General features: G+C 37.4%; 1 long non-coding RNA gene across 1 annotated transcript; it reads left to right on the top strand.

The window, feature by feature from the left end:
* The first annotated feature begins 1156 nt into the window (after nucleotides 1-1156).
* On the top strand, nucleotides 1157-10713 carry LOC149751204 (uncharacterized). The gene is made up of 2 exons (XR_016398538.1): nucleotides 1157-1694; nucleotides 10552-10713. It is a non-coding gene; the product is annotated as an uncharacterized LOC149751204 (long non-coding RNA).
* Nucleotides 10714-22592: the final 11879 nt, after the last annotated feature.

Below are 22592 nucleotides of genomic sequence, written 5' to 3'. Positions count from 1 at the left end.
CCTAAATCCTAGCCCTTGCAGCCGCCCCTCAACCCCCCCACACCACACCCACACCCCCCCCCCCCCCCGGGCGATCCCTAACCCCTCCTCCTCCCTCCCAACCCAAGTCCAACAAATCCCTAACCGAAAGGCCGTCTACGGCAGGGATGACCGTCCTGATTTTCTAACCCCTTCTCCTCCTCCCTACGCCGACGAGAGCTACCTGATCTCCTTCGAGTCTCCTCAAATACGGATTTCCGCTTCGAGAGCTCACGTCCGAGGCCAGCATCGCGGGATTTCATTCTGTATCTCTCGTGAAATGCTCGAGATCGGGGCGGTCTTTCTAATAAGATCTCTACGCCTCGGATTTTTGATGAAATGCTTGTAATATTGCTTGAGGTACCCGTGCTTGTCCCTTTGTTACTATTTTGATTTTTTTTTCTGGGTGATTTCGGTGTCTGGTTCATATAAAATGGTGGAACGTAAGCTTAATTTATTGGGTTTTTTTTTCTTGTGATGCAATTTGTGGATATACAGTAGAGATTTGGATGATTCTGTGGTTTTTGATTGAGGATGATAGTGTTATTTTGATGATTAACAAGCAATTATCTAGAGCATGCTATAAGTTAAATTGATACTTCATTTATAAGTTCATTACTCTCAGTATATTTGTTTAATTGATATAGATACATGTCTTTGTTCATTTGAATGAATCTAACCTTGAGAATGCAGCAAAGTGTGGATTGAGTCGACCCAAAGATTGTTTGAGTCGACCCCGGCACATCAAGAAAGCATTTGGCACACTTCTGCAAAAATGACACAGATGAACAGTGAGTTGGGTCGACCCAAGGAAAGCATGAGTCGACCCAAACATCAAGATCCTCAAACAACTCAGAAAATGGTTCTCTGGATTTACTGAGAGGGTCGACCCAAGATGAAGTTGAGTCGACCCAAGCTTGAGTCGACCCAAAGAAAGGTTGAGTCGACCCAAGTGAAGAAAGGCTGAAATTCAAGGTTCTGATTTTCCTGAGTTTGGGTCGACCCAAGAAAAATGTTGAGCTGACCCAAGGTTTGAGTCGACCCAAAGAAATGTTGGGTCGACCCAAGGCAACAGAAGGCTGAATTTCAAGTTTCTGTATTTTCTGAGAGGGTCGACCCAAGGAATGTTTGAGTCGACCCAAGTGAAGGTTGGGTCGACCCAAGGACAGGTTGAGCCGACCCAAACACGGGCTGAACATAACGGCTAGTTGTGCAGAAATGCTTTTTGGACTCCCAACGGCTATAAACGGCTAGTTTCTTCAATCCAACGGTCAGAAAGGACTATTTGGAGGTTGGAGAAGTATTTAAGAGGGAGTATTCATCAGAGGAAGCAAGCTTTTGGGGAAAATACATCAAGTGCATTCAAGAAAGAACCCTAGCAAGACAAGCTTCATCAAGAGCTTCATTCAAGAATCAAAGAAAGGGATTGAGCAGATTCAAAGAGGCATTAAGAGCTCCTTCCCCCATTGAAGAGTGAAGCTTCCTTGACCAAGAAGAGCAAAGCGACTTCAAAGCGATAATTTCTTTCTAACTCTTCTTGTTGTTCATATTGCTTTATATGCTCATCTAGGAGTTTAAATCTTTTCTTTTCATTTGTATAAACACTTTGTAAAGGTTCGTTGGTAAGCCCGCAAAACCAACAAAGGTTCGTTGGTAAGCCCGCAAAACCAACAAAGGTTTTTGGTGAACCCGGAAAACCAAAGTTGTATAGGTTCGTTGGTGAGCCCGCAAAACCAACAAGGTTCTTGGTGAGCCCGGAAAACCAAGTGTATAGGTTCGTTGGTGAGCCCGTAAAACCAACAAGGTTTTTGGATTGTGAGCCCGGAAAACAATCCAACTGTAATCCGCGAGATTATAGTGAATTCCCAAGGGGACGCTTGGGGAGTGGACGTAGGTGCTAAGGAGAGCACCGAACCACTATATATTGTTGTGTTTGTGTTGTGCTTGTGTTTCCGTTTATTCTTGCATCATCTTCTATCTTTGCACTAGTTTAAATCATTCTAATAGCTTAAGAAAGCATCCACCGCACTTATTTGAGAAAACGTTTAAAGCACCGAAAATTAGAAGAAACCAATTCACCCCCCCCCCCCTCTTGGCTTGTCACCTTGGGCAACAAGTGGTATCAGAGCGAGGTGCTCTAATAGTACTCATTGATCTCACAATCAAGAGTTAAAGATCATGACAACCCAAGTGGGATGTTCTATGAGTGAGGGACAATTAATTGATAGACCTCCACTATTTGATGGTATAAACTACACATATTGGAAAGCACGCATGCGCATTTTCATTCAAGCACATGACTACGATTTATGGAGTATCATAGTCAATGGGCTACACACAAACACTAATCATGATAAAGAAAGGTTTCAGCAAAATGCAAAAGCCATGAATATTCTATATTGTGCATTGGATGATAGTGAACTTAATAGCATATCTTTTTGCATAACTGCTAAGGAAATATGGAATATGCTTGAAGTTAAATATGAATGCACTAACGTTTCTAGTGAATTTGAAACTAGTTCCGAAGAAGAAGAGCATCAAACTGAAACTGAAAATCTATACTTTGGAGCACATGAAGATGAGGTATGTACTCGAACACAAAGTGATTTCTCATTCAAAAATCAAGTACATACTGAAGCTCAATCTGATTTTACATTCGATGAACTTCATGATGCTTTTTCTGATTTGTATTTAGAACATAAGAAACTTATTTGTAGGAACAAGAACTTGAAGAATGAAAATCAAATTCTAATAGATGAAAAACTAAAACTAAATAATAAAATTGAAATCTTAATTAAAGAAAATAAAGAACTAAATCAGAGAAATCAACTTCTCACTGAAAGCCATGATAAACTTAAGAAAAACAATGAATTGCTTTCAGAAGATAATGAAAAATTAACTAAAGAAGTTGATAATTTGAAACCTACTGTTGAAAGATTCACTCCCAGCTCTGAAAAACTGAATTTAATGATAGAAAACTCAAGAGCTGTATATGACAAAGCTGGATTGGGATATCAACCTTGGTACACTCAAAAATCTTTCGAGAATATATTTCTGAAATCCTCCACTATTCATCCTAAAACGATTTTTCACAAATCTGGTGAAACTAATAAACAAAAACAGAAAACTGAAAATTCATTATCTATTTTTGCTAAATCTATGTTGTTTAAATTTAGCAAGAGTATGCAGAAGTATATTACTTGTACTCCTAAAACCTGCAAACTAATAGACAAAATGGTAATTAAGAGAATATGGGTTCCAAAAGGAACAATTATAGCTAACCTGCAAGGACCCAAAAGAGCTTGGGTTTCTAAGTTGAAAACATGATCATTGTTAGCAAATGTGTCTAGCTACCCAAGATTCCAATGAAAGATGTTATCTGGACAATGGGTTCTCTAGACACGTGTTAAAGAATAGAACTTAAAATATAATTAAGAAGAGTGACCAAAATGGAAGAAATAATGAAATTAGTAATCCTTGCATCCTCTCATATTGAAATTGTAGCTAGTATTAATCATTTATGTGATATAGGTGATACTTTTGGTATGAAATGAAAATATATCCAAATCACTCCATCTTTCTATATTATGCTTCAGTTATTGATGGATAATTTGCTTAATCAATACTCTTAGAATAACTCTTTGAATTATCTATATGCTTGATTGAGAGTTCTTATCCATGGCATTATCCTTTATTGATCATAAACATAAGAATGTCTACTTGGTATATTTTTTTTTTAATATATGTATTAAGAATACCAAGATTAAAGAGTCTAGTTTTGGCATATAAAATCAACTCATACTAGTATGGACTTAATCTCAAAAGACCTTGTCATTGGTTCACTTAGATTAATTTTTGCAAGGTCAAAGTTTGCTATGTATGTCATCTAGAAAAATAAACTAGAATCATTTCTAAATTTGAAAACATTGTTTCCACCTTTTAGCCTTTGGAAATTCTCCATAAGAACTTATTTGGATCTCTAGGATTGTGAACCTAGGAGATAAGCTCTCTAATTTTGTAATTATGGATGATTTCTCAAAGCTAATGTTGGTTTTATTCTTGGCACTTAAATTGAAATATTTTCTGCTTTGGCACAAACTTACAAAAGGTTTCAAATGAAAAAGGTTTGCAAACTATGAAAATTCATGGCACAGCTTTGAAAACCAATTTGTTGATAAGTTTTGTACAGAAAATGGTATTGAATACAATTGTGCTTGCACCAAGAACACTATTGCATATAGGGGTTATAAAAATATAAAAATAGAACCTTTGTTGTGTAAGGACAATGCTTTGTGATTGCAGTTGATTAATACTATCATCACAGCTTGTCATATTATAAGGTTTCTATTAAATCTATTTTTAAAGAAAACCCCATGTGAACTCATGAAAAACAGAAAATCAAATGTTGCATACCTTCATGTTTTTCAGTTATACATATTATGTTCTCAAGAATGAAATATATGCCAAATCTGATAAAACAAGTATTTCTTTGGATATTACTCTTTGAACAATGCATATAGAATATTCAATGAAAAGATACTAGTTGTAGAAAGATCAATTTATATTATTCTTATTAAAATTAGATCTTTTATTGAGAATATAGTTTATCACTTTGATTCTATGTAACAATCTGAATTTTGATAGAAACAATTGTTTAAGATAATTTGATTAAAACTCAACTTGTATATCTTATTGATAATTATCTTAAGCAAATAGAATCTAAGCTAAATTAATTCTGAAAATAAAAAAAAAAATTGATTTGACCTTGATAAATCCTTCTATTACCTCACATGCTTGTCCTTGAACCATTTTACTTAATGAAGTTATCTCTTTAGTTCAAGTGACTTGTGCTTGCTTATATTTAGACAATCTCTTGAGTGAAGTGACTTAATATTCAATTATTGTCATATCTTATGTTGAGTCATCTAGCTAAGGAATATATTGTATGAATGTTTTGTATCTTGAAGAAACTAATGACTTTCCTTCAAGAAAGAAAAAGATTTTATTAATGATACAGAATTTATGAGCAAGAAATTTCAACTTGAAGAACACCTCGATGAAAGATACAATAAACATTCCCTTGCAAATAAAAAAAAAAGGGAGAGATTTTCTTCAGCCAAGGGTGTAAAGAATCTAAAAGGTATTTGGCTTGAAGAATGCTAAATGCACTGGTAATCTAAACTCTTCTCTTGTAAGTTAGTTGAGCAAAATCAATAGTTTGAAATTATATGGTAGCATGATTAAACCTTTAATTGCTGATCATCTTGATATCATGCTTCATTCTCATGCTAGTGATGATTGTTTCATGGTGTGATTAAATTGAAGTTTACCTTTTCCTATATAATGCATAACCATGAAATACACAAGTTTATGCCTCAAATCTCTAATTCAAAATAACTTGTGATAAGCTATGAATCATTGGGTATAATGAAAATGCTGTTTGCATGATATTCATTTATATGCAGCATATAAGATTATTTCTTTATTCTGCTCTTTCATGTAAATTACTTGAGAATAACAAAAAGAGAGAGAGAGATAAAGAAAAGAAAATGGATATTATTCAAGAGAAGTAAAATCTAAGTAAAGGCAAATACTTCAATCTTAAGGAAAAGCAGCGCAAGCATAATATATTCAGCATATTTGTGAGACTTGTGTGAACATTCTTTTGGAAGGGATAAAATCCGTAATTAATTATATTTAAATAGGGAGAGTTTGGAGTGAATATCTTGTTGCTAAATAGAACAGTTTAACATTTCTACATTGCTCATTATAGGGATGGTGCCAATGGGGAGGCTAGTGGTAGTACCCGGTACTATTTGACCCAACTATTCGGTGTAGGGCATATTAGGGACGGCACAAGAGGGAGGCTAGTGGTAGTACCTCGTGCCCCTTCCAACTCCACCGGATAGGGAGCAAATAGAATATAGAGCATAGAAAAGTAAAATCAAAAGAAATGAAGATTACAATGTTCACTAAGTGGTTAAAGGAAGCAATTCAAAAATGAGGAAATGAATGACAAGATAAATGAAAGTATATAAAAAGCTTGTGAAAAGCCAAATGAAGTTTCGATCACTTGAAAACACACCTTAAGGATAAAATCAGTGTAGAACTATAGGGAGAGTTTATTTGAAAAGAATTAATTTTGATCCTTGATATGCTTGCTCTTAATGTTTTAATACATGATGTTTTGAATTATGTATTTTCAATATTCAAATAGCAAAGATTTTTCCTGAATATAACTTGTAATGCTTCATGCCTATAAAATTTGATTGAAACATATTACTACCAACAACAACATCATTTTGTTTTAATGAATATATTTTGAAAAATAAAAGAAAAGAATAATTTGAATTTGCAAATTAGGCAAAATGGATTGATTCTGATTTATCTTTTATCTTGCCTAACATTAGTACATAATATCCTCCAATTTGTACCAAAATTCAATATGAATTACAAAGATTCTGGATGTGCTCTAATGTTCTTGAAATATGTGTTTTCAATCTTAATAATTTAAGATGAGCTACAATGTAGAAGATGCATATCTCAAATTATAATCCTGAAAGCCTCCTTGAGAATCTTTATGAAATTCAGAATCTGATTTTATATAAAAGCTTAAACTCAATATGAATTTCTAGATAAAATTACAGCTTAAGAAAAATAGAATAATTCTGATGCCTTGATTGCTTGCCCCGATACGCATCTGAAACATATCATTTCTTATCTTCAAAGTGTACTAATATTGGTCTGAATGATGTGTCTTTTGATGATCTTGATTGCAAACAAATATTTTTAATATATGATTTTATTTTGATATTGAAAAGATTTATTGTGCTTCATATATACATTGCTGAAAAACCTTGATTAAGAAATTGAGTTCTATAAATACATATACTTCAATGATCATCTATATATTTTTTTCTCTTCTACATTGTTAAAGACTTTCATCAAAATATATATGTATATATATTATTAAAAGAGTGAATGATCTCAAGTCTAGAAATATTTCAGCTCACTCAAATGATTCTTAAAAGAAAGAAAATGTAAATGCTTTTGAAAGAATTTGAGCTTCAAATGAATCATTTTCTGATTAATATTTCAGTACATTTTCTCAAAGATTAAGAGGAAGCATAACTTGTTCTTAAAAGATTAAAAAGAGTGATTGCTATAAATTTTGAATAATTCTAGATCACTCTACATTCTTGATATCATAAAGGTTCAGTTTTATTCACGTTTATCATTAAAATCTGAAATTCAACTAAAGATAAGAGAAAGAATACTAAATGTAAAGTGGTATTAAACTTTGTGCTTCATTGAATATCTTTTGAAAGTTGGATTTTTATCTGTACTTAATTGGTAAATCACTTGTTTTGAAAACTAAGTGAAAAGGATTCCATTTGTCTTAGTATTGGAAATTTACCTTGGAATCTACTAATGAGCTCTTATTGGCTTGCACTTTAGTGTTTCAATCATGAGCCAATTCATTTTAATTGATTTTGATGCTATGATCTTTAAAGGAGTAAAAGAACTCTAAAAGAACTTTCAAAGCCTTGAATTTTATATCCTACACTGCATAAATTCATGTTTTGGTATATATGCCCCAATACTTTTATATCATGAAAGAGTTTTGAAGTCATTAAGAATTAAGGATTCAACATAATCTTATGCTTTTCGAGTATATAAGTTTTGATCTTTATCTGCTCTTATACTATACTCTGAAAATTAATTAGATTGCTCTCATCTTGTTATATACTTAATATATATATATATATAAAGATGTTGAGTTTTTATTCGTGCCTTCTTTGAATATTATTCTTGATACTCCTTGAAATAACTTGAAAAAGATTCCATCTACACTTGATTTGAAAAATATCTTTGGAATCTACATTTAGAGATCACTTCTGGCTTACATCCTTAATATCTCATTCCTAAAGCCAAACACATAGAAATAAGATATCATTTTATTAGGGATCGTGTGCAAAATGGAAACATATGTATTGAGCATATATGTACTGAAAAAAAACTATTAGCCGACATATTTACAAAACCCTTGAGTGAAGTTAGATTCTGCACGCTAAGGAGGGAATTAGGCATATGTGATCCTTTTTATTGAAGAAATATAAAAGGGAGCAAGTAGCCTCATGATACATTCCTCCAATTTCTAAAAACCCATGAAACATGAGTCAAACTTGTTATCTATAGATTTCTTACTCATGTATCATTGTCCCAGAAAGAATTTATAAGGATTGGAAGCAAGGAAAATTTTTAGAAGCAAAAAAAAGGAAGAGAAAAGGAAAATTCTGCACTTGGGCCGACCCAACCCAGAACAGGGTCGACCCAACGTTGAGTCGACCCAAGAAATTTCTTGAGTCGACCCAACGTCGGGACCCCACTGTTAAAAGGGGGACCCGAGAGCTCTATTAGGGCACTGTTTGCCCTTGTCCTCTTCTGAAAACCCTATTCCCCACTCTCAAATCTTCTCCAATCATCTCCAAACAGTAGATTACTTCAAAATCTTGGAAAAATAGGACCCAAGAGAGCCGTAGCCAAGCGATCCGGAAGAGTCTCACGATCTTGTTTAGAGCCTAGGATATGTATCTTGCTTTTTCTCATATGTATCTTGCTTTTCCCTTATATCTTTAAATCTTGATTGAGGAACATTGTACCTATCTTTATTTTGGGCATTAATGTATGAAAATGTTCCTATTGTGATCAATGAAGTCTGAAGTTTGTTCTTAATTGCATCTTTTCCCATATATATGTTTTTGATGATAACAAAAAGGGGGAGAAGAGAAGGAAAGAGTATATAAAGGAGAAGAGAAGAAAAGAGTATATAAAGGGGGGAAGAAAAGAAAGAGAAGAAAAGAGTATATAAAGGGGGAGAAGAAAAGAAAGAGTATTTCATTTGAGAAGTTAAGAAAGAGTATTAATTTTGGGAGAAGTAAAGATAGTGTTTAAAGAAAGAGTATTTTATTTGAGAAGTAAAGATAGTGTTTAGAGCATGTAAAGAAAAGAGAAATAAATGGGCAAACAAATTGAAAATCATATAAGAAAGCTTATACATCTAAGGGGGAGCAATTTGTAACAATGAAAATGATCAACTCAAAAATTTATATCAAATTTCAGAATTTGGCACACATAATTTCAGAATTTGGCACGCACCTTTCACACCTCGATACATAATCTGAAACTCATGTTTTATCTCAAATTTTTGGAGTTTCATCTTTAATGAATTATAAATGAAAGGGGGAGCAATTCAAAAAGTCAAATTGGCAACATTTGAATGATATAGGGGGAGATTTCACAAGTAAATATGAAAAGCTGAAATTCAGCAACTTAATCCCTTTTATAAACTGATTTTAAAGACAAGTATCAATAGGCTTATACTCTTTATTTTGTAATCATCAAAAAGGGGGAGATTGAGGATGATAGTGTTATTTTGATGATTAACAAGCAATTATCTAGAGCATGCTATAAGTTAAATTGATACTTCATTTATAAGTTCATTACTCTCAGTATATTTGTTTAATTGATATAGATACATGTCTTTGTTCATTTGAATGAATCTAACCTTGAGAATGCAGCAAAGTGTGGATTGAGTCGACCCAAAGATTGTTTGAGTCGACCCCGGCACATCAAGAAAGCATTTGGCACACTTCTGCAAAAATGACACAGATGAACAGTGAGTTGGGTCGACCCAAGGAAAGCATGAGTCGACCCAAACATCAAGATCCTCAAACAACTCAGAAAATGGTTCTCTGGATTTACTGAGAGGGTCGACCCAAGATGAAGTTGAGTCGACCCAAGCTTGAGTCGACCCAAAGAAAGGTTGAGTCGACCCAAGTGAAGAAAGGCTGAAATTCAAGGTTCTGATTTTCCTGAGTTTGGGTCGACCCAAGAAAAATGTTGAGCTGACCCAAGGTTTGAGTCGACCCAAAGAAATGTTGGGTCGACCCAAGGCAACAGAAGGCTGAATTTCAAGTTTCTGTATTTTCTGAGAGGGTCGACCCAAGGAATGTTTGAGTCGACCCAAGTGAAGGTTGGGTCGACCCAAGGACAGGTTGAGCCGACCCAAACACGGGCTGAACATAACGGCTAGTTGTGCAGAAATGCTTTTTGGACTCCCAACGGCTATAAACGGCTAGTTTCTTCAATCCAACGGTCAGAAAGGACTATTTGGAGGTTGGAGAAGTATTTAAGAGGGAGTATTCATCAGAGGAAGCAAGCTTTTGGGAAAAATACATCAAGTGCATTCAAGAGAGAACCCTAGCAAGACAAGCTTCATCAAGAGCTTCATTCAAGAATCAAAGAAAGGGATTGAGCAGATTCAAAGAGGCATTAAGAGCTCCTTCCCCCATTGAAGAGTGAAGCTTCCTTGACCAAGAAGAGCAAAGCGACTTCAAAGCGATAATTTCTTTCTAACTCTTCTTGTTGTTCATATTGCTTTATATGCTCATCTAGGAGTTTAAATCTTTTCTTTTCATTTGTATAAACACTTTGTAAAGGTTCGTTGGTAAGCCCGCAAAACCAACAAAGGTTCGTTGGTAAGCCCGCAAAACCAACAAAGGTTTTTGGTGAACCCGGAAAACCAAAGTTGTATAGGTTCGTTGGTGAGCCCGCAAAACCAACAAGGTTCTTGGTGAGCCCGGAAAACCAAGTGTATAGGTTCGTTGGTGAGCCCGTAAAACCAACAAGGTTTTTGGATTGTGAGCCCGGAAAACAATCCAACTGTAATCCGCGAGATTATAGTGAATTCCCAAGGGGACGCTTGGGGAGTGGACGTAGGTGCTAAGGAGAGCACCGAACCACTATATATTGTTGTGTTTTTGTTGTGCTTGTGTTTCCGTTTATTCTTGCATCATCTTCTATCTTTGTACTAGTTTAAATCATTCTAATAGCTTAAGAAAGCATCCACCGCACTTATTTGAGAAAACGTTTAAAGCACCGAAAATTAGAAGAAACCAATTCACCCCCCCCTCTTGGCTTGTCACCTTGGGCAACATTGATGTAATGGGGTAATTTTTTGGTTGAAGAAAAAGGTCTCCGCCGCTTTCAGGAGGCCGCAATTTGAGAATATACAGCAGAGATTTTTGTTTAGCGCTATATTTCATAATTTTTTTTGGTTGGGACGGCCTCCGCCACTCCCAGGAGGCTGAGGGATCGAGCTCCGGCTTGTCTTCATTTTCGTCTGCGAAACGTTTCTCTAAGAAAATTTCATAGTGCATTTCCCTATCTGACTATTTATCCAATAGAGGAAGTGCTTGTAATCATATTGAACCTTTACATATTTAGTATCCTTTCTACTACAAAATTTCATTTCTCTATCGTAAATGAGCTTGAAAATTTGCATGGATGATCAGCTCAATTAGTCATCTAGATCAGGTAGAGCTGGAACATGCCTTGAAAATTTCCCCCCTTCTTTCCATGAGAAGCACCTAATGGAGCATATTATTGCAGGTCCCTTTGGACCAGGGCTATTTGAGGATGAGAGTGGATCCTCAGTTGACTGTTACATCAAATTGGACTATTGATGTTTCAGATGTGAGAGATTTTTTTTTTTAACAATTTAATTTACTGATGTTAGTGAAAATAGTGCATAATGTCTCAGCTAACTGCTGCTAGATAGTCCATCTAGATCCATCTCTTGTTCCTCAACAAAGCATGGTTATTCAAATTGGCGCCAACGAGTAGGATCTTTTAGTAAGAAGGATATTGTGTCCTTTTTTACTGAAATTTGTATTTGATCTAACATTATATCTATCAGTTCCCTATGACTTCCCATCACTGTTTTAATAATTTTCCCCAAGAAAGCTCATTTTCAATAGTTTTTAATTTACCTTTTTGTGTCACTGACACATATAATTTGCCTTTGATAGGATTCCTATGGCACAACCATTCATGGCATGTGCACTTCAATGTGTGCTAAGTTAATTGGTTGTGAGATAAATCTAATTGGTTGTGAGATAAATCAATTGCGTGGTGGATAACTGCAGCGTTCATGAAATATTGTCCTTGTCTCCTATTGCAGGTAAGAACAGTGAAAGTCAACAAAATTTCCCTGGCTGCATCAGAAAGGGACATCAAGGAATTCTTTTCCTTCTCAGGGGACATTCAATATATTGAATTGCGGAGGTCATTGTCCTTCTAATTATGTCTTATGCATTTCTCTTGTGGGAAATCATTATCAAAATCATGTTGTTTTCACTTCGGCAGCGAATCTGAAAGGTCTCAAATTGCTTGTCACTTTCAAGGAGTCACAGGGAGCAGACACAGCAATGCTTCTCTCGGTGAGTTAAATTTTAATAATGCAAATTACTCGCTAACATGTTCCAATCTCAGGAAAAGAAATTTTATAAATAACCTTCATGTCCTTAATAGTGCACCATTTCAGTTCTTTATGGATGCAGGGAGCAACTATAGCTGATCTTTGTGTCAGCATTACGCCAGTTGAGGATTACCAGCTTCCTCCTGAAGCTTACAAAGAGATACCGGTAAATCTGACTCCCTGATGTTTGTGCAGATTATGCTCTCAGGTTTCTGTATGACATGAAAGCCATATTGTGACTTTTTGCTTTTAATTTTGTATGCATGGTGGTTTTCTCCTTGAAAAAAGATGAATGAAAAAACAAAGCCGCGTGGGCCACGTTCATTAGCATTTCATCGTTCGAGTGTTACTTTATAATTGTACCAGTAGGTTGTGGTGATAATTTTTAAAAACAAAAGTTCTGAACTAGTGGACCAATTTTTTTCCTGTGTCTTTCATTTTTGGGATTATAGGTCTTGCTCGCATGTTATGTTTCAGCAAGAAGAAACATGTCAGAGATAACGACCTTTTATATATTACTGTCTTAGGGATTGGGAACCATTTAGTGAGATTATCTGGCTTGTAATTGTTGGTTCTTTTGTTTCGCTTTGTATTTCCAGTTCCAGTTTTGTAATTTCAACCTACTTATATTAATTCAAAAGGTTTCACTATTTTTGGCTTCCCATCTTCTTTTTTTTCTGGTGCTGCAGAAGGAAGGGAAGCTCTCGTCAACTGAGTCTGCAGTGAGGAAGGTAGAGGATGTGGTGAGCAGCATGCTGGCCAAGGGTTTTGTCCTGAGCAAGGATGCCTTAAGAGAGCCAGGTCCTTTGACGAATGGCACCATTTTATGTCCAGCGCCTCAGCTATGGCTTTAGTCCAAAATAGGATCTCACTGGAATTATTGGGCAATCATCATCCTCTTCTACCTCTACAAGTCAAGCTCCAGAGCTGTACATGCGTGAAGACCTTCTAGGTATTCTTGAGCACTAAAAGAAAAAATGGCCAGAGGAGGTTCTTCAAAAGATGAGAGAAGAGATTGGCTTTGGACCAAGGCATGCAGATCGGGAGAGGGGGTAATGGTGATTCTGGTTCTGCTGATTATGCTTCATTATAATTGCTTTTGCCTTAGATGATAGGTCTTTGCATTCCTAGGAGGAATGAAATCTCCGTTATGACATACTTTTTGTACTTTGATTTTGATGGATTTAGGACATGTTGATGCCTATTTTGAATGACATTTTAAAAAAACTTTTGCATAATGTTGAATGCCTTTGCTATTAATGATATTATTATTATTATTATGAGCTAATCAATATACCAAATGTACCAGGTTACTGGAATGTGATCAGTGACTAAATTTGGTTACTGAATTGTTTACCAAGTATTGTGACGAGCAGCCATAAACTTAGTGACAGAATTTTGGTTAATAAAAATTGATTTTGCTCAGTGAGTTGTGACAAATTAGTGACGGTAACCTTGTCACTAGATCAGTGACGGAATTAATAACAAATTTAGTGATAAAATTTGTGACCATGTCTGTGACGACTAAATTTGTCACTGAAGGTTGTGACAGATCAGTGACCAAATTTGTGACCGAATTCTGTAACAAAATCAATGACCAAGTTACCTTCGTCACTAACTCAATGACTGGTTAGTGACGGAAAATACAAAATTTCTTAAATATTTAATTTTTAGATTTGTAACGGTTTAGTGACAGTGATTCTGTCACGGAGTTTAGTAACAAAAATCGCCGCCGTCACTGAGAATTTAGTGACGCGTGTTTTTGTAACCAATTCAGTGACGGAAGCTCCGGTCACAAATTCCGTATTAGTGACCAGAAACATGGTATAGTGACGGAAATTTCGGTCACTATACGCTTGTTTTCTGGTAGTGAGTTAGTGAGATGATGGACTTCGCTAAAACAGACTCCAGAATTAATCAGTGCGGTAATGATGTTGTCCCCAATAGCTTTTAATTGCCACTTCTCAAATCGTAGTGGAGGATCTGATGGTCTTTGAATTGGTGGAGGTTGACTAATTGGAGACTCTTTTGGAGGTGCCTGAGTAGGGATTCTTTTATCTTTAAGTGGTGTTGGAGTGTCTTGACCACTTTCATCTTGAATTCTTTTTCCTTTATGAATCCATTTGCCCTCAGTTTTGATAAATCTCATTCTCTTCAGTGATTTGTCATTGTAGACATCTGAATATAGAAGCTCTTTCTTTGTCTCCCCTTCTAAATTCACATTGAAGTAAATGAAGACTAATGTCAGAACTATACCATAGGGAAGTGAAGCTCCCTTTCTATGTCCTTGAGCTTCCATGTATTTAACCATTAAACAGGGTAGGTTTAGTGGGAGTCCTTGAATAACATGATGCATTACGAGTATGTCCCTTTCTGAGACATGATCAAATTTTTCTATCTTTGAAAATAGCATCTCGGCATTCAGTTGATTGGCACTGACCTCAGTCCAATCTTCTGTAACTTCTTTATTTAGAATAGTGCTTATGCCTTCGTTCCTATTTTCTAAGTGATCTCCATTCTCTCCATCATTTGGAATCCGAAGAGCATCTCTGAGAATCTCATCTATAATCAAAATAGGAATATCTTTAACCTTGGATGAGATCTGACCTTGTCCAAATCTGGCATTGTTGTAGAACTCTCATACTAAGTTTGGATAGGTTGGCACATTCAGTAAACAGAGATATTCCCAATCCATCTTCTTTAAATTTTGCCCTAATGGAAAGTTCTATTTCTCCAAAAACTCGAAATCCACTCTTCTTTCAGTGGAGACATTTCTTATGGAGAGAGGACCTTGCTTTGAAACCGAGGATAGAGGTGACAGAGGGGCCGAAACGAGTTGAGGTGAAGGCGTTTCTTGTCTTTTTGGATTCATGTCTTTGATAGTCAACTTTAAAGACCACGCAATAGCACGTATCTGATAGGATAGTGATTACGGGTATCGATCCACAGGGATTGGGGTATAGTTGTTTTTCTTTTAAAAAAAATAAAATATTTAAAAAGGAAGAGTTGGTGAAGAAAATTAAACTAAGGAATTTTAATAAAGCAAAATGCAATTAAAAAGATATCAGTTTGGGGGAAATCTAGGGCAAGGAATTCACCACTAACATCGGAACAAGGGTTATTTATATTTTAATTCATTCTTGGATTAACATGCAAATTGGCTACAAGCCTAATAAGCATTCGAATAAAATTTCACAGAAGTAATTTAGGCATAATCCATCTTTAGTTTAGCATGAAATGTCTACCCTAATCTATGGTGGTAGCACATCGCATCTTCCTTAAGCATGAACTATCTTATTTTTACGTCAATGATCATGAAGAGCAGTTGTATAAACTTCATATTTAAAATCACAGAAATTAAATATGAGATGAAATAAAATATTCATTAGAAGCAAAATAAGGTTTATACAACTCCAAGAATAGAAATTAAAAATATAAAAACCCTTGGCCCTTTGTTAGGGCTGCATCCAGCCCTGGAGAAGAGATCAGCCCTGCATGGAGTTGGAGATGGCAGCAGCAGCACAGCAGCAGGCTCCCATCTCTTCCTTCATGATTTCTTTCTTTGAAATATTCCCAAAATAACAAAACTCTTCTCTCTCCTCTTATTTTTTTATTCTCTCATGTTCCCGTGGCTCACTCCCTCCCCTGTTTCCTCTTCTTCTTCCCGTGGGACTTGCCTCCGAGAGATTCATCCATCCATGGGATCCGTCTCCTCCTCCTTTTATAGCCTTCCCGAATGAAGAGATAAGGGTAGATGAACGGCTGACATGTGCGTAGATGATTTGGACGACGCGGGATAAAGATTGGAGCCGATCTGGAGGTTGGTATGCTGTTGGGATCGAGGACGACGCGGAAGAAGGTGATGATGTTGAGCATATCCCGGGATGAATGCGGATGCAGTTGGTTCGTTGAAGCTTTGGAAATGAAGACACGGAGTAGGATGCTTGATTTGCGAACGGGTTTGTGGTGTTGGTTGGGATTTTGTGGGAGGAGGGAACGGGAGAAGGAAGATCCTGGGAAATGGTTGGTTTGGTGGAACCGTGGAGCTGGGATTTGATTCCGAAGCAGAGGAATGATGCTGTTGAAGCTCTTGCGGATGAGGTTGATCCGTGAAGCTCGGGTTGCTGGGAACAAACGCGTGAGCTGGGAGATGTGATTCGGAAACAGGGGAGATGAACTGGTTCGGATTTGGAAGTTGGGGAAGATGTAACGGCTGGGAACGAACTCTGTTTTGGGATGTTGATCCACTCAGAGCAGGGGAGACTACGAACGGCTGGGAGATGAAGCTTATCCGGGTCAAAATGCAGGGGATTTGGCTGAGAGATAGCTGGTTGCGGCTGGGAGGAAATCTGGAAATGAATGATCCGTGGGAATGGAACCAATCCGGGCTAGCTACGGGATCATGATGGAACAACATCGTGGATGAAACGGTTGAAGCTGGGATGCTGGGTTTATGCGGTTAGAAGGAATATTGAGATGCTGGGAGATTCGTTGGGAGAGACGTTGGGAGGATCAACGTGGAGGAGATGACGGAGAACAGGGGATGTTTCGGTTTTGTTATGGGACACGGGATTAATCTAGAAGATGGCTGGATTTGTGAGCGTGGATATGGATGAAATGAATCCGGAAGAGAAGGATCACGGGATAAGCTTTCATCCGGCTATGAGCTGGGATTTGATCTCATTCGGAAGACGAGTTCTGTTTTGAGGGAATGATATGGATGAAGCTCATGGCTGAGAAGATGATGCTGGATGCGAAGAAGACACGTAGATGGAATGCTTGGCTTGATCCTTGGAGCTCGGATGGTGAGGACGTGGAGCAGTTGGATTCAGAAGTTGGGAGGAAGTTGGATACGGTTCGGAAGATGACGAGAGGATCTCGGCTTTGTTTATGGACGTGTGATCGTGGGATAAGGCTTGGTTTGTTCGTGGGAGCTAGGGAGTTGGAATGCGATGAAGACGGGATGAGCTGGGGGAGGCTGGTTTGATTCTGTTCGTGGGAGACCTGGAGGATGAACTTGATTCGGTTGAGAACAAGATCTTTGGATGCTCACGGAATGGGAAGAGATCTTGGGTGATGCAGATGAAATCTGGGAGTAGGTGTCGTGGAAGATGAACACGGAATGGACTCGGTTCTGGTTGAATGTCGTGGAACAGGGGAGTTGGATTTGGTTCGTGGATCACGGAGAAGATGGGATTTGAAGATGGATGCTGAGGCTTTGAACGCGGGTCACGGGAGGATGAAGCTGAGGAAGCTGGGGAGCAGGGGATCTTTGGATAAGGCTTGGATTCGTGAGCTGAATGGGAAGAAGGGGATTTGATGCGCTGGGAGATTTCTTGCGGATACAAGGAATACGGGAGCTGTGGATAGACTCGGGAGGTTGACGCTGGAATAGTCGCGGACGCGAGATGAACTCGGGACGTTGGAAAACTAGACTCTATTTTGAAGCTTAAAACAGGGGAGGAAAGGGATGACGTGGAAGCTTGTTCTCTAAGCATTTAAAGGGTGACGTGGACATGGGTTCAGCTGTAAACGTGACCTGCACACATTAGTTTAGACATCATCCCAATTAGTTCGATTCGACCTGCACACATTAATTTTGACCAGTAAATAAATAAGTAAAACACTAATTACCTTTAATTTTGCAATGATGAGGGTAACACAATTTTTTTAGTTAAATATTTAAAATATGTGAATTAAAATAATGATAAGTGCTATGAATAAGATATTAATTTATGCATTATTTAGCACTTATCACACCCCCCCAACCTACATTTTGCTAGTCCTCAAGCAAAATGAAATAAAAAACTAACTCACTTTCGCAGGAATCGCGATTGCATTTACCGTATGCAATAAGGCCAGGTCCCTAGTGGACGAGTTTTGTCTCGTGAGGGTTTCCGGCTCAGATACCCACAAACTATTTATCTCTACTCAAAGAGTTTATTGTTTTATAAAATCTATTTTCAAATGCATTAATGCTAAAAATTTCAAAAGCACACAAAGTTTTAATTACTAAGTCAGCCCGAATCCTAAGTCAGTATGCAACTTAAGTTGAAGTCATTAAGTTTTCGTTAGGGAGTTGTAAGACTTATTTATACTTGGGTGCTTGGTGATATCTGGACCATACACAAGCTAAGGCTTTAGATCTCCAAAATACTGCTAAAGCTGGTAGTTTCCAAGAATTGGTCAGATATGACCTAATCACTGATTCAAAATCATCCTACCTTGCAGAATTTCGAGAGTTGTGGATGTTTACTTTAATACCTCATGGGCTTTATCTGTAATATTCCAGTTTACTCGAATTTTTACAATGACGGCTTTCACACTATCGTCTTTTTCAAGGTCAATATTATTTTCTCTTTTTCTTTTTCTTTTTTTTTTATTTTTTTTTTATTTTTTATTTATTATTATTTTTTTTATTTTATATTTATTACGCACTTTTACTCTTGTAATGATTCCTCCATGTAACGAGCATTCAGTCAACACTCCCACACCAGATGGCATAAGGTGTTAGGCATCAAGACTCCCCTACGGACCTATGCTCGGATTCATCATTGCAAGCCCGCTGACCTTTGACAATAGGTAGCCCTTTTCGATGTACCTGACTAACTCGCTTCTTTTTTTTTTTTTTTAATAGCGAATTAGATAGGTATGATTCATCAGGACTCAAGGTTGCTACCAGACTTAACAACATCATGTTAAACCTAACCCTTAGAAGTGCAGGCCATACGTGTTGTGAAATTGCAAAGTAAAAATTATTTTACAACTCGCTAAAAGAATTTTTAATGAAAAGAACTCAAATTGTCTTATTCCTGACTAGTTATTGGGCTTTTTAGATTTTATATACTTTGTGTGTTTATCATTTCAGCACTAAAGCATAGAAATTAGGTTTTTTTTTTTTGAAATTCATTTTTTTTTTTGAAATTAACTTAAAAATGTGAAAATGCAAAAAATTTCTTCAAAAATTTGAATCCTATACCCCCCAACCTAGATCAGACATTGTCCTCAATGTTTTTTTTTTGATGAATTTTTTTTTTGAATATTATATTATTATTTTTATTGTTTTATATTTTTTTATTTTGGACGAAAATATGATGCATATGGAGGATAGAAGCATTTTACCGTAGTTGCATCAGTAATATAAGGGATCCTGTTAAGAAAATAAAAAAATGCGACAAGAAAATATGCAAAAATTAACCTACGAGAATTGGGTTGCCTCCCAACAAGCGCTAAGTTTAACGTCTTCAGCCAGACGCAGTGCATCCTTATCAAATCATACCGGGTTCATGCGGAGTTCTCCAAGGAAGAAAATTCATGGGAAACTGATTGTCGGACAGAAAATTGACTGCTTCTATGGTCTTTTCTATAGTAACGTCAAAATGGGTCAAGCATGTTTTCAGAGGTTCATCTACCAAAATATAGGGAAGGGCTTCTTTTAAAAGATCGTCCATTTTATCTATTAGGAAGCACTCAACTTCCTTTGCAGGTTGATCAGAGGCACGAAATATATTTAACTTGACCTTCATATTTCCAAAGGATATATTCATCACCCCAGTTCTACAATTTATACTCGCATTGGCTGTAGCTAAAAAGGGACGCCCAAGGATCACGGGGATTTGTTTCTTAGGATTAGGCTCATGTTCCATATCAAGAACGATAAAATCTACTGGAAAATAGAATTTGTCTACCTTGACAAGAACATCTTCAATTATCCCACGTGGTGTTTTTACAGATCGATCAGCCAATTGAAGGGATACCGAGGTTGGTTTTAACTCACCTAACCCAAGTTTCTCATAAACTGAGTAAGGTAAAATGTTGACACTTGCCCCTAGATCTAAGAGTGCTCGATCAATAAAATTATTTCCTAAGACACAGGAGATGGTGGGAGCACCAGGATCTTTGAATTTCGGAGGGGTGTTGTGTTGGAGAATAGAACTCACTTGCTCAGTTAGGAAGACCTTTTTAGGTACATGTGTCCTAGATTTTCACTTTTGGGTACAAAGATCTTTGAGAAATTTGGCATAAGATGGAACTTGTCTAATAGCATCAAGAAGCGGGAGGTTGATTTTGACTTGTTTGAAAACCTCCATCATCTCCTCTAGTGAAGTTCCTTTCTTGCCAAAGGGTGCATTAAGAGCTTCAGGAAATGGAGCCTTTGGGATGTGAGTTTTGGCCGAAGGTGGACTAACTGAGGAAGAGGAAGGTTTTGGATTTTCATGTGATACATTTCTCTCCTCCTCTTTACCTTCCTTATTGTTTCCCTCCCCAATCATATTGTCTACTACACGTCCACTCCTTAGGGTAGTCAAAGCATTGGCTTGTTCATGATGAATTGTATTTAGTTGATTTTCTTGAGCCATGTATTGTCCCCTAGGATTACTCACTGGTTAGCTTGGAAGCTTTCCTTCCTCTCGCTTGTTCAGTGCATTAGCTAGTTGCCCCATTTGGGATTCTAGCTTGGCGATAGATTGCGTGTGAGAGTGCACCAATTGTGTAATGGTTTCCAAACCTTGAAGGGAGGTCAACACTTTCTCCTCAAAGGCTGTGTTTCTTTGGGGTGGAGGAGGAGTGTGTTGAAATTGAGTCGAAGGACGGTAGGGATTAACATTCTGGAATGGTTGAAAGTTTTGGGAATAAGGTTGGGAAGTATTGGGAGTCTGCTGCTTCCAGGAGAAATTTGGATGGTTGCGCCACCCCGGGTTATAAGTGTTAGAATACGGATCATTACCCGGTCGGGATTGTGTTTGGGCAGCATTTACTTGTTCTTGCACAAATTCGGGGAATTGTGCTGCCGAAGGACACTCAAAGACAGTGTGAGATGGACTAGAACAGAGAGTACATACTTGTGCTTGATGAAAGTTTGGAAGCTGTTCTTTAGACATTAGTTGGTCCAATTTGCGGGATAATGCATCTACTTTCTCAGATAGACCTATGGACTGGCTAACTTCATATATGGTCCCTTTTCTTTGAGAACTCGGGGGTGCTTGACGAGCGGAGGAGGCATGGTGGAGGGAATTTTCATTAAGGTTCTCAAACAATTGCCATGCCTCATGTTCACTTTTAAGCATGAAAGTACCCCCACAAGAAGCATCAACCATTTGACGATTTCGTTCGGATAGTCCGTCATAAAAGCATTGCACTAATTGCCATTTGGGTATTTGATGATGCGGGCATTTTCGGAGTAAATCTCTAAATTTTTCCCAAGTTTCATGAAATTCTTCCCCATCAGATTGGGAGAAGCTCGTGATAGCACGCCTAAATTGGTTTGTTCTTCCTATGGGAAAATATTTCTTTAGAAATTCATGTTGCATTTGAGCCCAAGAGAGAATAGAATTGGCTTCTAATGAATGGAGCCACTGCTTAGCTCTATCCTTAAGGGAAAAAGGAAACAGCCTAAGTTTCAGAGCATCATCAGTGAAGTTCTGAATTTTGACAGTAGTGCAGATCTCAAGGAACTCATCCAAGTGTTTATATGGGTCTTCATTGTTAAGTCCATAAAAAGAGGGAAGCATTTGGATGACACTAGACTTAATTTCAAAATGTGCAGCAGCGGTGGTATCAGGTAGTCGAATACAAGATGGAGAGGTATAAATGGAAGGAGTGAAGTACTCCTTTAACAGTTTGGGTTGCTCTTCAGCCATCTCTATAAGTGGAGCAGATCCTATGGTTCTATAGGTACGGATTTCGGCTCGAAGGGTCCTAATAGAACGCTCTAATTCAGGGTCAAAAGGTACTAATTCGGGAGATTTGGAACGACACCCTAGCATACACTAAGACTCCTCTGATTAGTCAAATACAGTCAAGCATGCACTAAAAAGAAAAACACATCAATTCCTTAAGTTCACCCTAAAACCACTAGACAGCTCCTAACTGGTTTGAAGAGGGCACCTAAGCCTCCAATCCGGTCTAATGACTGAGCTGACCAGGTAAGCTCCCAGGTAAGTGGGGGGGTCACGATGCGTTGCAAAGGTCCCACTTAAAAACCACTTGCCTCGAACAGATGAACTGTCTCCCTTAGAGGGACAAAGCTTGCCTAGACATCAACTTAGCCACAGAGCGAAATTGGTGCAACTTTCGGTGATCTTCGTCCTATTGAGCTCGAATGTCCCTAGGGGCCAACGTCTAATTGATTTTAATTAAGGTGAAAGCTATGTGAGAATTGGTTCACCTAATTTGGGCAAGAATCTGGTGATGAAATCCAGTTCTTATCTTGTTGGGGTGATTGCCCTTACTATGTGCAAATTAATTGGTG

This window comes from Phoenix dactylifera, chromosome 15 (genome assembly GCF_051530095.1).
Source record: "Phoenix dactylifera cultivar Ajwa chromosome 15, Ajwa_hap1_PhDact_Kaust_v1.1, whole genome shotgun sequence".
Lineage (NCBI taxonomy): Eukaryota > Viridiplantae > Streptophyta > Magnoliopsida > Arecales > Arecaceae > Phoenix > Phoenix dactylifera.
This window is presented reverse-complemented; position numbering and strand designations above follow the sequence as displayed.